The sequence below is a fragment of the Odocoileus virginianus genome, chromosome 6, assembly GCF_023699985.2.
Source record: "Odocoileus virginianus isolate 20LAN1187 ecotype Illinois chromosome 6, Ovbor_1.2, whole genome shotgun sequence".
NCBI lineage: Eukaryota > Metazoa > Chordata > Mammalia > Artiodactyla > Cervidae > Odocoileus > Odocoileus virginianus.
Window position 1 is genome coordinate 27,598,703 of NC_069679.1, and position 16,773 is coordinate 27,615,475.

The 16,773-nt window shown below is 41.0% G+C and overlaps 1 protein-coding gene and 1 pseudogene across 3 annotated transcripts in view; both read left to right on the plus strand.

Moving 5' to 3' along the window:
* Positions 1–16,773, plus strand: part of STARD9 (StAR related lipid transfer domain containing 9) — a 117,608-nt gene that overhangs the window by 29,032 nt on the left and 71,803 nt on the right. The window lies entirely within an intron of this gene.
* Positions 367–11,876, plus strand: LOC139035457 (importin subunit alpha-1 pseudogene; annotated as a pseudogene).

Here is a 16,773-nt window from a genome sequence, read left to right on the forward strand (position 1 = left end):
TTGGAAGCTTAGGGTCTTAACCATTGAACTTCCAGGGAATTCCCCATTTTAGTTTGTTTTTGCTTTGTGTTTTACATTTATAAAATATACTGAAAGTGAACAGGTACATTTCTCTGTCAATAAAAATAATGTTACAGAGAACATCTTCAAAATAGAGTAGATTAGCAAGGTTTTAGTATGTGTGCTTCTTTAGTGTCCTCCTCAGTTTTGGTACTCTTCAGGCTGAGTGTATGCCAGATTTAACTGTTGTCTGTAGGATTATATTAGAGCCCAACATTACGAGTTATTATCCACATGCAGGCAGAGCAGTTGGCAAGCTTTCTGGGAAGCTCTGCTTTTGCTTGGGGTGGCTTCACGCTTGATCACATGGCCCACACAGAAATGGAAGGTATGTACATAAAGGGGAGCCAATAAGAAGAAAGGTCATAGAGTTAGAAATTTTGTTATCTGGGTAGACTTTATGATGACTTTTTAAGATGACTTTAAAAAGTCATCCATCATGCAGTTGTGGTTTTGGTTAAGACTGGACTGTAGTGCCACAGAGTCTGGGTTGGAACCCCATCTCTGACATTGCTAGCTGTGTGACAGGGCAACTTTTTGGACTGCTGTCTGATTTAGTTGTCTCATCTGTAAAATGATAATAATAGTATCAACTTCGTGGATTATTGTGAGGAGTAAATTATTAATGTATCTAAAGTGCTTTGATATCACCTAGTACATTTCAATAGTGAGTAAATGTCGTTCTTGTTACTTTAACATTGGTCATGACACTAGACTGGCAACTATCTGAACCTCTCCTTTTTTTTTAATCTAAATGCCAGTCAGTATGGGATTGAGGTAGAATATAGAGTTTCCACCACGGAAGTTTACTTCACAGCCAACTTCACTTGCACATAGTTATTTCATAAGATGAGTACATACATCCACAGCATGGGAAAGAACAATAATGTTTTTTAAGGCTTAGTCTTTGTTTCCTATAAATTCTTTCTATAGTAAGGTAGAACCATTGTAAACTTCTTATCAGTTTCACTCTGCAGGGGTGGCTGAAGTTTTCCTTCTCAAAGAAACTTGCTGAAGTTTACACATCAGCAAGATTGATATTACCTGGGAACTTATTGGGCTCTACCTCAGACCTACTGAATCAAAATTCTAGGGGTGGCATCCATCAAACTTTTAAAATAGCCCTCCAGTTGATTATGATGCATTCTAAAATCCGGAACCACCACTTTACAAATTTTCTACTATGTGTAGACAGTGGGGGAAGATAGTCATAATTATAGGTTGGGGGAAGGATTAGCTGGGAAACACATTATCTTAATGAGCTAACTTCTTCCCAGTATAATATTCTCTAGTTTACAAAGTGTTTTCACATATATTGTAATCATCACATATTTGTCACAAAATTGTCATGGTAGATACCATTATTTCCACATCTTATTTTTTATATTTTTGGCAGCACTGGGTGTAGGATCTTAGTTCCCCATCTGGGAATTGAACCTGTGCCCCCTGCAGTGGAAGCACAGATTCCTAACCAGCAGGGAAGTTCCTATTTCTACATTTTAGAAGAGTTGATAAAGACTGCTGTCACCTAATAAGTTGCAGAACTGGGAACTTTGTCATTTGAAGTCTCCTGAGTCCAAATCCTGGCATCTTTCTGTAGCACTGCATAGCCTTTCTGTCCTTGAGCTATGAGTGGGGCGGTTTTTGTCTGACTTTCTCAGTAACAGACCCAGAAATGAGAAGGTGTGAAGGTCATTTATTAGGAAGTATTGCTAGAAAAGGAAGTGGTTGGTAGGGTCGGGAACTGAGACTAGCAAGGACAGGAGAGAGGAGGCCAAGCAACTCCACAGACATGCTGTGAAGACAGGGTATAGTGAAGTGAAAGTCACTCAGTCGTGTATGACTCTTTGCGACCCCATGGACTATACAGTCCATGGAATTCTCCAGGCCAGAATACTGGAGTGGGTAGCTGTTCCCTTCTCCAGGGGATCTTCCCAACCCAGGGGTCAAATCCAGGTCTCCCGCATTGCAGGCAGATTCTTTACTAGGTGAGCCACAAGGGAAGCCCAAGAATACTGGTGTGGGTAGCCTATCCCTTCTCCAGTGGATCTTCCCGACCCAGGAATTGAATCCGGGTCTCCTGCATTGCAGGCGGATTCAGAGTATAGAGTTTTCTGAATCAAGAATCAAACCTGTCAATCTTAAGGGAGATCAACCCTTGAATACTTGTTGGAAGGACTGATGCTGACGTTGAAACGCCAGTATTTTGGTCACCTGATGTGAACAGTTGACTCATTGGAAAAGTCCCTGATGCTGGAAAAGATTGAGGGCAGAAGGAAAGGAGGGCGTCAGAGGATGAGATGGCTGGAAGGCATCACTGATGTAATGGACATCAACTTGGGCAAACTTTGGGAGATGGTGAGGGACAGAGAGGCCTGGTGTGCTGAAGTCAATGGGGTTGCAAAGAGTCAGACATGACTGATTGAATGAACAGCAACAACAATAATAAAAAATGTCCTGAGTTTCCCTTCATCCATCAGTCACTGGTAATAACTGCCTTTTGAAGAACATCTGGCTCTTAAAAGGAGCTCCTGAGGGCAGTCCTCCAAAGAAAGAGACAAAGAGATACAGATACTAACTTTTGGATGTTAAGGCACACCCACTGGCTGGTACACATGAAAATAGTAGAGAAATCCAAATGTATTGATATACAGATGTAGAACATTAACAGCACCTCCTGTACCATCAAAGCTGGTCAGAAGAGTGCGGTAGGAAACTAAGGAATTCTGAAATACATGCCGGTACCAGAGTGGGCATGGGAAACCACTCTGTGTGTCCTGTCCCCAAGACTTGCTGGGAGAGCCCTGCACCTCCCCCCATATGTCTTCTAGTTCGGTCTGTGGTCTATAAACAGTCTCCTGTATCTTCTACATCTACCAGTGTGGGCATTAAAAATTGATATTCATAAAGATGACTTCAAGTCCTGCCATTGCCAAATCCTTAGACACTAAGAAAGAATATACTGAATAATTTTAAATTTTTAATTTACATGAAGTTGACAGTGATTTCTGGTTAACTAAAATATCAGAAATATGTTTTTATTAAGAAAATCTCATCTGGTGATCATTTAGCCAACAGTGGCTTGGAACTTCCCTGGTGGTCCAGTGGCTCAGACTCCATGCTCCCAATGCAGTGGTCCCAGGTTCGATCCCTGGTAAGGGAACTAGATCTTACATGCCACAAATAAGACCCTGCACAGCCAAATAAATAAATTGAATAAATAACAGTGGCTTAACCATTGCTATGTGATGATCATTCATGCTGTTCACTGAATATTCATGGCTGTTTATCTCCTTTGTGTGACAGAATTTCACTTTCTGGTCCCATTGTGTGTGTGGTGGTGGGGGGGTGGTTTGCATATGATGAGCTCTGTGAGTATATTTAAGAAGAAATGATGTCTGAGCTTTCACTTGCTGATCTATGACCTTCCAAAGCCCTCTTTCCTTCTGGCATCAAGATCAGTAACATTGGAGAGAGAGAGTTCGGTTAGAGAAGCTACAACCACCAAGACTCCCTACTGACCCACAAGTAGCATGAGCCAGAAATAAGCTTTTGTTGTTTTCAGCTACTATGCTTTAGGGATTTGCTACAGTAACCTAACTTTGTCCTGACTGCTAACTCTTCAATGTTGAGCTTGTTGAGTAACTTTAACTTTAGTAGTGCATGCATGCACGCTTCAGTTGTGTCTGACTCTGTGCGACTCTATGGACTGCAGCCCGCCAGGCTCCTCTGTCCATGGGATTCTCCAGGCAAGAATACTGGAGTGGGTTGCCATTTCTTCCTCTAGGGGATCTTCCTGACCCAGGGATCAAACCTGATCCCTAGGATGTCTCTTATGTCTAAAATGCATTGGCAGGCAGGTTCTTTACCACTAACATCACCTGGGATGCCCAACTTTGGTAGAGTATCAGTTATTTTGAGAAAATGGGTCAAGGTGATTTGTTCATGTACTTTCATTTATTTTCAATGATAAATGATCTTAATGTGTTTCAAAGTGTCGTTGTTAATGTGTTGTTGTTCAGTGGCTCAGACATATCCGACTCTTTGCATGTCCGTGGACTGCAGCACACCAGTCTTACCTGTCCTTCACCATCTCCTGGAGCTTGCTCAAACTCATGTCCATTGAGTCAGTGATGCCATCCAACCATCTTGTCCTCTGTCTTCCCCTTCTCCTCCTGCCTTCAATCTTTCCCAGCATCAGGGTCTTTTCTAATGATTTGGCTCTTTGCATTAGGTGGCCAAAGTATTAGAGCTTCAGTATCAGTCCTTACAATGAATATCCAGGCCTGATTTCCTTTATGATTGACTGGTTTGATCTCCTTGCATTTCAAGGGACTCTCAGGAGTCTTCTCCAACACCACAGTTCAAAAGCTTCAATTCTTTGGTGCTCAGTCGTCGTCGTCTTTTTTTTTTTTCTCTCAGTCTTCTTTATGGTTCACCTCTCACATCCATACATGACTACTGGAAGAATCATAGCTTTGACTATACAGACTTTTGTTGGTAAAATGATGTCTCAGCTTTTTAATACGCTGTCTAGGTTTGTCATAGCTTTTTTTCCAAGAAGCAAGCATCTTTTAATTTCATGATTGCAGTCACCATCTGTAGTGATTTTGGAGCCCAAGAAAATAAAGTCTGCCACTGTTTCTATTCTTTCCCCATTTATTTGCTGTGAAGTGATGGGACTGGATGCCATGATCTTAGTTTTTTTAATGTTGTTTTAAGCCAGCTTTTTCACTTTCCTTTTTCACCTTCATCAAGAGGCTCTTTAGTTCTTCTTCACTTTCTGCCATAAGGGTGGTGGTATCTGCATATCTGAGGTTATTGATATTTCTCCCGGCAATCTTGATTCTAGCTTGTGCTTTATCCAGCCCAGCATTTTGCATGATGTTACATATAAGTTAAATAAGCAGAGTGAAAATATATAGCCTTGACATACTCCTTTCCCAATTTTGAATCAGTCTATTGTTCCACTGTCCGTTTCTAACTGTTGCTTCTTGACCCGCATACAGGTTTCTCAGGAGGCAGGTAAGGTGGTCTGGTATTCCCATCTCTTTAAGAGTTTTTCACAGTTCGTTGTGATTCACATAGTCAAAGAGTTTAGCTTAGTCAATGAAGCAGATGTAGATATTCTTCTTGAATTCTCTTGCTTTTTCTGTGATCCAGTAGATGTTGGCAATTTGAGCTCTGGTTCCTCTGCTTTTTCTAAATCCAGCTTGAACATCTGGAAATTCTTGGTTCACGTACTGTTGATGTGTGGCTTGGAGAATTTTGAGCATTACTTTGTTAGCGTGAGAAATGAGTGCAATTATGTGGTAGTTTGAACATTGTTTGGCATTGCCCCTCTTTGGGATTGGAATGAAAACTGACCTTTTCCAGTCCTGTGGCCACTGCTGAGTTTTTCAGATTTGCTAGCATATTAAGTGCAGCATTTTCGCAGCATCATCTTTCAGGAATTGAAATAGCTCGCTGGAATTCCATCACCTCTACTAGCTTTGTTTGTAGTTATGCTTCTTAAGGCCCCCCTGACTTTGCACTCCAAGATGTCTGGCTCTAGATGAGTGATCACACCATTGTGGTTATCTGGGTCATTAAGATCTTTTTTTAATAGTTCTTCTATATATTTTTGCCACCTCTTCTTAATATCTTCTGCTTCTGTTAGATCCATACCATTTCTGCCCTTTATTGTGCCCATCTTTGCATGAAGTGTTCCTTGGTATATCTCATTTTCTTGAAGAGATCTCTAGTCTTTCCCATTCTGTTGTTTTCATCTATATCTTTGCATTGTTCAATTAATAAGCCTTTCTTATCTCTCCTTGGTATTCTTTGGAACCTTGCATTCAGATGGGTATATCTTTCATTTTTTCCTTTACCTTTCACTTCTGTTCTCAGCTATTTGTAAGGCCTCCTCAGACAACCATTTTACCTTTTTGTATTTCTTTTTCTTTAGGATGGTTTTGATCACTGCCTCCTGTACAGTGTTATGAACCTCCATCCATAGTTCTTCAGGCACTCTGTCTATCAGATCTAATCCCTTGAATCTATTTGTCACTTCCACTGTATAATCGTAAGGGATTTGATTTAGATCATATTTGAATGGCCTAGTGTCTTTCCTTGCTTTCTTCAGTTTAGCCTGATTGCAACAAGGAACTCATGATCTGAGCCATAGTCAGCTCCCGGTCTTGTTTTTGCTGACTGTATAGCTGCTTCTCCATCTTCAGCTGCAAAGAATATAATCAACCTGATTTTGGTATTGACCATTTGGTGACGTGTAGAGTTGTCTCTCTTGTTGTTGGAAGAGGGTGCTTGCTATGACCAGTGCTTTCTCTTGGCAAAACTCTGTTAGTCTTTGCCTGCTTTATTTTGTACTCCAAGGCCAAACTTGCTTGTTACTCCAGGTATTAAAAGTGTTAGAAGGCCTTTCATGTATGCAGGACTCTCTTTAGTTTTTCTTTGACTCCTTTTCCTCTTGGAACCCTCAAACCCACTTATATTTTTTAAGAAGTTGGCTCTAAAAAGGACTTTCGCCCTATAGCTCTGGATGGCAAACTATTAATATGTCCTGTGGACTCCATCTGGCCACCACCAGATTTAGTAAAGTTTTCTTGGAACATATCCATGCCATTTGTTTGTGTAGTATTTGTGGATGCTTTTGTACTACAAAGGCAGAGCTGAGCAGTTGTGACAGAGACCATATGGCCCATAAAGCCTAATATATTTGCTGTATGGCTCATAATAGAAAAATTTTGCCAGCTCCTATCTAATAAATCCTGATTACTAGGAATAGAAAGATTCTCAGATGATTTGCCTGAATTGTTGCAAATACCTAGGTCTTGGAGGTTCTGTCTGATGGAATGAAGGTCTTCTCCTGGATCTGCTGCTGCTGTTTGGTCGTTAAGTTGTGTCAGACTCTTTGCAACCCCATGGATCTGCAGCGTCCCTTTATTTTATCCACTACCTTGAAGGCAGTGAAACAGCACATCCCATTTGGATTCTCCCTGTGAAGATGCAAAGATGCCCTCACACCTAATAATCCAACCACCTTCTTTGTCTTTGTTCAGACCAGCTGCTGGGCAAGCTGCTAACAAGTCCACTTGTCATGTGACTGCTGCTCAGAGATCCTGCTTTGTGCCTGTTGGTGATGACAGTTAAGCCTGCCATTGTAACAGGGCTTTTTCAAGCTGCCTGGGAGAGAGGTGATCAGGTTGTCTCACACGATGGGTCATGAATGTGAGGCTATGTGAGGAAGTCAGGAAACTGGAAACTGTCAGCCGTATTCACCGTCACACAGCCAAGCCACACAACAATGGAGCATTATTCATCACTGCTCAGAATCCAGCAGGAGCTGTAGGAGGCCAACAGCAGCTCTCTGTCTACCATTCAGAGCTCCCCAAGAGAGTTCATCTTTAACCAAGTTGGCATACCCTTATTAACATTCTTTTTTTTTTTAGTTTTTTTTTCTAATGGTGCTATCAGTTTATTTTATTTTATTTTTGGCTGAGATGTGCAGCATGTGGGATCTTAGTTCCCTGACCAGGAATTGAACTCAAGCCCCCTGCAGTGGAAGCACTTAAAGTGTGGAGTCTTAGCTACTGAATCCCAGGGAAGTCCCCCTTATTATTAACAGCATCCTTATTTGGGGTCATCTAAAGGTTGCATAGGCAGGTCAGGAAGCAACAGTTAGAACTGGACATGGACCAACAGACTGGGTCCAAATAGGAAAAGGAGTATGTCAAGGCTGTATATTGTCACCCTGCTTATTTAACTTATATGCAGAGTACATCATGAGAAACGCTGGGCTGGAAGAAGCACAAGCTGGAATCCTGATTGCCGGGAGAAATATCAGTAACCTCAGATATGCAGATGACACCACCCTTATGGCAGAAAGTGAAGAGGAACTAAAAAGCCTCTTGATGAAAGTGAGAGAGGAGAGTGAAAAAGTTGGCTTAAAGCTCAACATTCAGAAAACTAAGATCATGGCATCTGGTCCCATCACTTCATGGGAAATAGATGGGGAAACAGTGGAAGCAGTGTCAGACTTTATTTTTTTGGCTCCAAAATCACTGCAGATGGTGATTGCAGCCATGAAATTAAAAGATGCTTACTCCTTGGAAGGAAAGTTATGACCAACCTAGATAGCATATTAAAAAGCAGAGACATTACTTTGCCAACAAAGGTCCGTCTAGTCAAGGCTATGGTTTTTCCAGTGGTCAGGTATGGATGTGAGAGTTGGACTGTGAAGAAAGCTGAGTGCCGAAAAATTGATGCTTTTGAACTGTGGTGTTGGAGAAAACTCTTGAGAGTGCCTCAGACTGCAAGGAAATTCAACCAGTCCATCCTAAAGGAGATCAGTCCTGGGTGTTCATTGGAAGGACTGATATTGATCCTGAAACTCCAATTCTTTGGCCACCTCATGAGAAGACTTGACTCATTGGAAAAGACCCTGATGCTGGGAGGGATTGGGGGCAGGAGGAGAAGGGGAAGACAGAGGATGAGATGGCTGGATGGCATCACTGACTTGATGGACATGAGTTTGAGTAAACTCTGGGAGTTGGTGATGGACAAGGAGGCCTGGCGTGCTGCAATTCATGGGGTTGCAAAGAGTCGGACACGACTGAGTGACTGAACTGAACCGAGCTGAAAGGTTGACAAGGGCTTCCCTGGTGGCTCAGTGGTAAAGAATCTGCTTGCCAGTGCAGGAGACACGGGTTCAATCCCTGGGTCAGTAAGACCCCTTGGAGGAGGAAGTGGCAACCCACTCCAGTATTCTTGCCCAGAAAACCCCATGGACACAGAGCTACAGTCCATGGAGTCTCAGAGAGTCAGGCACAACTTAGCAGCTAAACAACAATGCTTGACAGTCTCTCTTTTGCCTATACTTACTTTGCCTGGGGCTGAGTCAGATGGGGTGTAGAAAAAGGGTTAAATGACAAATGATCATGGTAGATTATGATCAAGGAATCACTTGGGATCATCTTTATAAAAGCGACTGTGGGAATAGCAAGAGTCTTCGATTCTGTTCCCCTAAGTCCACCGTTCATCTTTTCTCACAGGAACTTGTCTGAAGAATCTCTTTTTGCAGGGAGGAGGGAAGCAGTAGAGCTGGATAGCCATGTATTTGTCCTGTGAATTCCTTGCTTATGTCCAGAGAGTACGAAATCACATATGGGACCTACCACATCTCACGTGCCTCTTGGACAGCTGTCTATGGGAACATTTCTTATCAAAACACACTGTTAGAAATAGGCTAGTCTTGTATAAACAAAGATATGTGTTTTGGTGATCTCAAAGCTCAGTTTTCTTCATTTCTTCGGGAACTAGGGACTTAAACTAAAAGTATGAATTTATGTTTCTGTGCGTATGTCTGTTTGAGTGTTTGCTGCTGTGTGCAATTGTATTTTTTAAGAAATTTATTTATTTGTTTGGCTATGCTGGGTCTTAGTTGCTGCACTTGAGAGCTTTGATCTTTGTTTCAGCATGTGGGATCTAGTTCCCTGACCAGAGATCGAACCTGGGCCTCTTGCATAGGGAGCACAGGGTCTTAGCCACTGGATCACCAGGGCAGTCCCTAACTTTTTTTTTCTTTACTTTTTTCTCTTTGCATAAAAAAGAAGCCCTAGATAAATAGACAGGATTTATGTTTTTATCTTTTTAAAACATAATTTTATGTATTTATTTTTGGCTGTGCTGGGTCTTCATTGCTGCACGTGGGTTTTCTCTAGTTGCCATGAGTGGGGGTTACTCTCTACTTGCAGTGCTCAGGCTTCTCATTGCGGTGACTTCTCTTGTTGTGGAGCACAGGCTCTAGGGCAAGCAGGCTTCAGTAGTTGCAGCTCCCAGGCTCTAGAGCACAGGGTTAATAATTGTGGTGCATGGGTTTAATAGCTCCACGGCATGTGGAATCTTCCTGGGTCAGGGATTGACCCATGTTTCCTGCATTGGCAGGTGGGTTCTTCACTACTGACCTACCAGGGAAGCCCTGTTTTTATCTTTTGAATAAGGTGATAAAAGTTGCATTCAGTAGAGAGGGTGTATTTTAGGGTCTGATATGAGAGGGACCCTAGACTTTCCTCTAAACCCTCATCTCCATCCTAGATGAAAGGTGGGGAAGTATGTGATTATAAGTGTGGTTTGTTTTCCAGCTTCACAGATCACTGGCTGTGATCCTGGGCTAGTTCCTTTATCTCTTTGTGCTTTACTTATCTATAAAATGGGGATAATGATACCTATCTCAGAGCTGTTGTGAGGACTAAATGAGTAAGTAAATATAAAATACTTAGAACTGTGCTTTTGCTGTTGTTAAGTTGCTAAGTCATACCCGACTCTGTTTTGACCCCATGGACTACAGCCCACCAAGCTCTTCTGCCCATAGGATTTCCCAAGCAAGAATACTGCAGTTTCCATTTCCTTCTCCAGGAGGTCTTCCAAACCCAGGGACTGAACCCACATCTCCTGCATTGACAGGTGGATTCTTTACCATTGAGCCGTTAGGGAAGCCCAGAACAGTGCTTAGCAGGTAATAAATGCTACATAAGTATTATTATTATTAACTTCTTTGATACCTGATCACAATCTTATCCAGCATACAATAATTTCTCCAATTCCTTTTCTATTCACAATAATATGTCCCTCTGTCCTCTCTGGTAGCATGTGCATTTTAATAGAGGCACTGTGAAGTTACAGCTAACTCAGATGAATTACTATCCTGGAGAGAATTTCTAGTATTCTGCAGGGTGGTGGGGAAAATCATTTGGGGGCACATTGTGACAAGAGGTTGAAGAATGGGGGGCAATCACGTGCTTAGAGAGTATCTAGAAAGGTAGAAAATTGAATATGTCTCATCTTCCTTCCATTTCTAGCCTGAAATTGTCTAAGTCAAGAAGTCGTAGGGTCTGCACAGCCTCCTGTGGAAATCTGAGTGGGCTCTGTAGCTTCCTCACTGTGTCTCATAGCCACATTCAACCACGAGAATGCTAACTGACCACTGATTGCCTAATAGATTCAAGGGCACAACAGTACAGAAATGATGCAGGCTGAGTACTGGATAATGTGGAACCAAGGAAAGCTAAGCTAAGAAGGACAACCAGGTGCTGAAAAGGAGAAATGTAAGGTTGCTTCCTGATGCTATTCTTTCTCCACTGCCAGAAAACTGAAACGATCAGGGCACTGTAAATCGGTCTGCTGTTGATACTGTCACAGGCATCAGTAGCAACAATTTGGAAAGCCAGCTCAAAGCTACTCAAGCTGCTGGGAAACTGCCTTCTAGGAAAAACAACTTCCAATAGGCGACATAATCTAGGCTGGTTTGATTCCAGAGTTTGTGTCCTTCTTGGGCAGAACTGACTATAGTCCTGTTCAGTTTGAATCTGTCTGAGTGTTCACCAGCATTGCTTCCAGGATGTCAGAACAGACTGGGGCTGCGGTAGATAGAGGTGCTGCCCCAGCATTCATTTCTCTACTGGCATCTCCCCATGATTACATCAGTGAACAGGCTGTACGGGCTCTTGGAAACATTGCAGGTCATGGTTTTGTTTTCCAAGACTTGGTTATCAAGTGTGGTGCCATCAATCTGCTGTTGGGTCTTCTTGCAGTTCCTAATATATCATCTTGAATATGCAATTACTTGTAGCACCTTACCTGACACTTTCAAACTTTTGTTGTAACAAGAATCCTGAATCCTTGTAGATGCTACTGAATAAATTATTATTCTCAACAATTGGCTGTGCTGGGTCTTCATTGCTGTGCATGGACTCTCTCTAACTACAGCAAGTGGGGAATACTCTAGTTGCCGTGCACAAGCTTCTCGTTGCAGTGACCTCTTTTGTGGCAGAGCATGAGCGGTAGGTACATGGGCTTCAGTAGTTGCAGCACGCAGGTTCAGTAGTTGTGGCTTGCAGGCTCTAGAGCATGGGCTTAGTAGTTTTAGTACACAAGCTTAATTGCCTGATGCCTGTGGGATCTTCCCAAACCAAGGATCAAACCTGTGTCCCCTGAATTGGCAGGCAGTTTCTTATCCACTGGACTGTCAGGGAAGTCTGCAAATTCTACTTTGCTTCATCTCCTGTGTCATGATGTCCAAAAGTACTAGCAGATGCACAGACAATGTCAGATATTAAAGCTGACACCAGCACCAGATCCAGTGAGTTGTGAATCATGGATTAGTCCCATTCCTCATTGGTGTTCTAAGACAGACTTTAAGATGCAAAAAGAAGCTGTTTGGGCTGTGAACAACCATAGAAGTGGTGGAATAGTTGAACAGATTGTTTAACACCATTCATTGTGGCATAATAGAATTGTTGATGAACCTCTTAACTGTGAAACATACCGAAATTACCCTAGTTATTCTGGATGCCCTTTCAAGTATCTTGGGTTACTAAGAAATTAGGTGAAACTGGGAAACTTAGTGTAATTGAAGAATGCAGAGGTTTGGATAAAACCAAAGCTTTATAAAACCGTGAAAATGAGTCAGTGCCCAAGGCTTCATTAAACTTGATCAAGAAATACTTCTGTATGAGGAACAAGAATATCAAAATGTTGGGCCAGAAACTACCTCTGAGGCTATAGTTCAGGATGGCATTCTGAGACCATTATCTTTCATGCTGTACAACTGAAGCACAAGATTGTTATACCAAACATGTACCATGTTTGGTATAAGTTTGTCTTTCTGTGTCTCTACTAAGAATTCTTTAAATGTGGTTTGCTATTGTAGCACTTTTTACAAGGAGACTATACTTGAACAGTTCCAAACTGTACATATTGTATGAAGCTTCTTCTCTCAATGGGTTTATTTCTGTGTGGAACTTCATATCTTGCAGTATCTTGTAAATAAAGATTATTTCATACTTTATTTAAAAAAAAGCAACAGCTGCTGTTGTGGGTTAGCAGGCAGTCAGGGCTTACATGGTTCAGGGGAGGCCTCAAGCTTTGTGGCAGTTCTAATAGAAGAAGTTGGATTTTATATTTTGTAGTGCCTATATGTAAGGGGTGGAATGCATGGATTGTCAGGGGATCTTGGTGCAAGGTGAGGGAAAAGTTGGCATTGGTCAGTCACAGTTCTTGGCATTTACCCAAAGGAGTTGAGAACTACATCCACACAAAAACCTGTGTTTGAAATGTTTATAGCACCTTTTTTCATAGTTGCCAAAATTTGCAAGCAGCAACGGTGTCCTTCAGTAGGTGAATGTGTAAACTGTGGCACCTCCAAATGATGGGATATTCAGCCCTAAAAAGAAATGAGAGGGCCTCCCTGCTGGTGCAGGAGACACAGGTTCAGTCCCTGATCTGGGAAGAGCCCACGTGCCATGTGCGCCACAATTACTGAGCCTGTGCTCCGCAGCCCGGGAGCCGCAACTGCCGAGCCCAGGTGCCCCAACTGCTGAAGCCTGCACGTCCCAGAGCCCGTGCTCCACAAGAAGAGAAGCCAATGCGATGAGAAGCCCGTGCACTACAACTGCAGAGCTGCCCCTGCTCACTGCAACTAGAGAAAAGTCCACACAGCAATGAAGATCTAGCACAGCCATAAGTAAATAAATAAATAATTTTAAAATAAAAAAGAAGTGAGATATCAAGTCATGAAAAGACATGAAAGACCCTTAAATGCGTGTTACTAAGTAAAATAACCTCAGATATGCAGATGGCACCACCCTAATGGCAAAAAGTGAAGAGGAACTAAAGAGCTTCTTGATGAAGGTGAGAGAGGAGAGTGAAAAAGCTGGCCTAAAACTCAACATTCAGAAAACTAAGATCATGGCATCCAGTTCCATCACTTTATGACAAATAGATGGGGAAGAAATGGAAACAGTGACAGATTTATTTTCTTGGGCTCCAAAATCACTGCTGATGGTTGAAATTAAAATATACTTGCTCCTTGGAAGAAAAACTATGACAAACCTAGACAGCATATTAAAAAGCAGAAACATCACTTTGCTGACAAGGTGCGTATAGTCAAAGCTATGGTTTTTCCAGTAGTCAAATGTGGATGTGAAAGTTGAACCATAAAGAAGGCTGAGCACTGAAGAATTGATGCATTTGAACTGTGGTGCTGGAGAAGACTCTTGAGAGTCCCTTGGACAGCCAGGAGATCAAACCAGTCAATCTGAAAGGAAATCAACCCTGAATATTTATTGGAAGGACTGATGCAGAAGCTCCAATACTTTGACCACTGACGCAAAGAGCTGACTCATTGGAAAAGACCTGATGCTGGGGAAGATTGAAGGCAGGAGAAGGGTATGAAAGAGGATGAGATGGTTGGATGGCATCACTGATTCAGTGAATATAAATTTGAGCAAACTCTGGGAGATGGTGAAGGCAAGGAAGCCTGGAGTGCTGCCATTCATGGTGTCGCAGAGTCAGACATGACTGAGTGACTGAACAACAGCAGAGTGAAAGGAGCCAATCTGAAAAGGCTGCATATATATCATATGATTGCAACTGTATGGCACTCTGCAAAACTGTGGAGACAATAAAAAGGTCAGTAGTTTCCAGGAGTTCATGGGCGAGAAGGAGGGATGAGTAGGTAAAGTACAGGGGATTTTTTAGCGCAGTGAAATGATTCTTTATGATACTGTAGTGATGGTTATATATCATTATGTATTTGTAAAAATTCATAGAACTGTACAAAGCAAAAAGTGAACCCTAACGTGAACTATGGACTTCAGTTAATAATACTATATCAGTATTGGCTCATCAGTTACAACAAATGTATCATAGTAATGCAAGATGTTAATAATATGGGAGACTGAGGAGCGAGAGGAAAGAGGGCTGAAGGGGTGCATGAAAACTCTGTACTTTGCACTCAGCTTTTCTCTTAACCTAAAACTGATAAAAAAAATTGCCTTTTAACTTAGAAAAAGGTGAATAGATTAGGGAGAAAAATATTTGCAATGCATATGGCAGATTAAGGACTGCTGTTTATAATCTACTAAGAAGTCTTTCATATTGACAAAAAAAGAAAAACAATCCAGTAGGAAAATGGGCAAAGGATATGAATAGACCCTTCTTGGGGAGAACAAATTTAAATGCCCCCCCAAAGAATGATGACTTCAAACTCACTGTTATTATAGTAACATTACGATATGAATTTGTATTGTTCAAACGAAGAGCAGTTAAAAAGATTCCTGGTGGGAATATGAAGAAAAGGATTCTCTTATTAATTTTGTCAATAGAAATGTAAGTTATTATAGTCTTTTGGGAAAGCAGCCTTAATATTTATGAAAATAAGAAATATTTTAATCCTTTGACCCAGCAGCCCCATTCCTGAAAGTCTATAAAAATAAAAGCACCAGTATTTAAACATATATGTTCAAAGATATTTATTGAACCATTATGAGTAGGGATAAAATAGTAAAAACAAGTGATTGCCCGTTTATAGGAGAGTGATTGACTTAATTTTGGCACATTTACACCATGGAATATATTGCAAATGGTGTTGACTGAGAAAAACAAAGTGTACAATGACATCCCATTTTTTTTAAAATAAGTCACAAAACCCCATAAATATGTAAGTGCATGTGCATTTATGATTATGACTATGGGAAGTACAAACAATTATGCCAGTTGCTAATGTTACCCACAGGTGGGGGTTTTTGTATGAGAAAGGAAAAGAGGAAGGGGAAAGACAGGTGGAAAATAAAAGGAAATAAAGCATTGCCTCCACTGCATTCATGATAGCCCAGTTATTTTACATTGTGTTTGTGTAACTGTGGCTGTGCATGAAAAAAGTTATATCTATGGGAAATAACCTATATGTTCATGCTATGTTATGTGAAAAAAAGCAAGCTGCAGGTTGACATACATTATATGTGTCTATTTCAATGAAAACAAAAAATAAACTGTATATCCTAAGATATGTTGATCTTACATATATAAGATATGTATGGAAGGACATACCTGTTCATTATATCCTTTCTTTCCTCAGTACTTGAAGGGGACTTGTTGGGTACTTAAAATGAGTAGGGTTAGGGGTGAGGTAGGGGTGGAAGGTTACTTTTTTCTTTATGCATTGTATTTTTTCACTTGGTACAAAAAGTAGGTGTACTTTGTAATTTGAAAGACAGCAAAGAAACAAATGTGTCTCTCTTTAAGGCTTCCAATTCTGGTCATTCAATAATGGCAATGTGGGTAAAATTTGGGAATGAAATAATTCTCTTCATGTGCAAATTAAAAGGTTAATGGGACAAAACGACTGCAAAAGTGAACAAATGGCAGAAATATTCAGATTTTATTGGTTTTGGCCAAAGGTTAAAACAAAATTTTACTAAGACTTTTATTTAATAGAAATACTGAAAAGGAGATTTGGTGAAGTTTCTCCCAGTGTGAAGCAAAACAACAGGATATAAGGAAACCTTGCAGAACAGTTTTAAATGAAAGGGTCATAACTTAGTGTTCAACTGATAAACTTTGCGTTTCCTAGTAATTCTAGTGACAGTTATTTTGCTAGTGGCAGAATATCACAGTGGTTAAAAGCAACAGCTTTATTTAGAGGTACTTACTACCCATGGAACTTCAATTTTCTCATGTGATAGAGAATTTTGATCATAGTAAATATCGTCATAGATGTATCATGAGGATTAAATGGATTACTAATTTAAGGTGCTAAGAAGAAGAGAGCCTAACACAATGATTGCTTCGTGTTACCAGCTGTATGAATCTAAAGCTCTGGTTTTGAGTGAAACACTTTTTTCATAAAACTGAAGTATGGTTGATTTTTAATGTTGT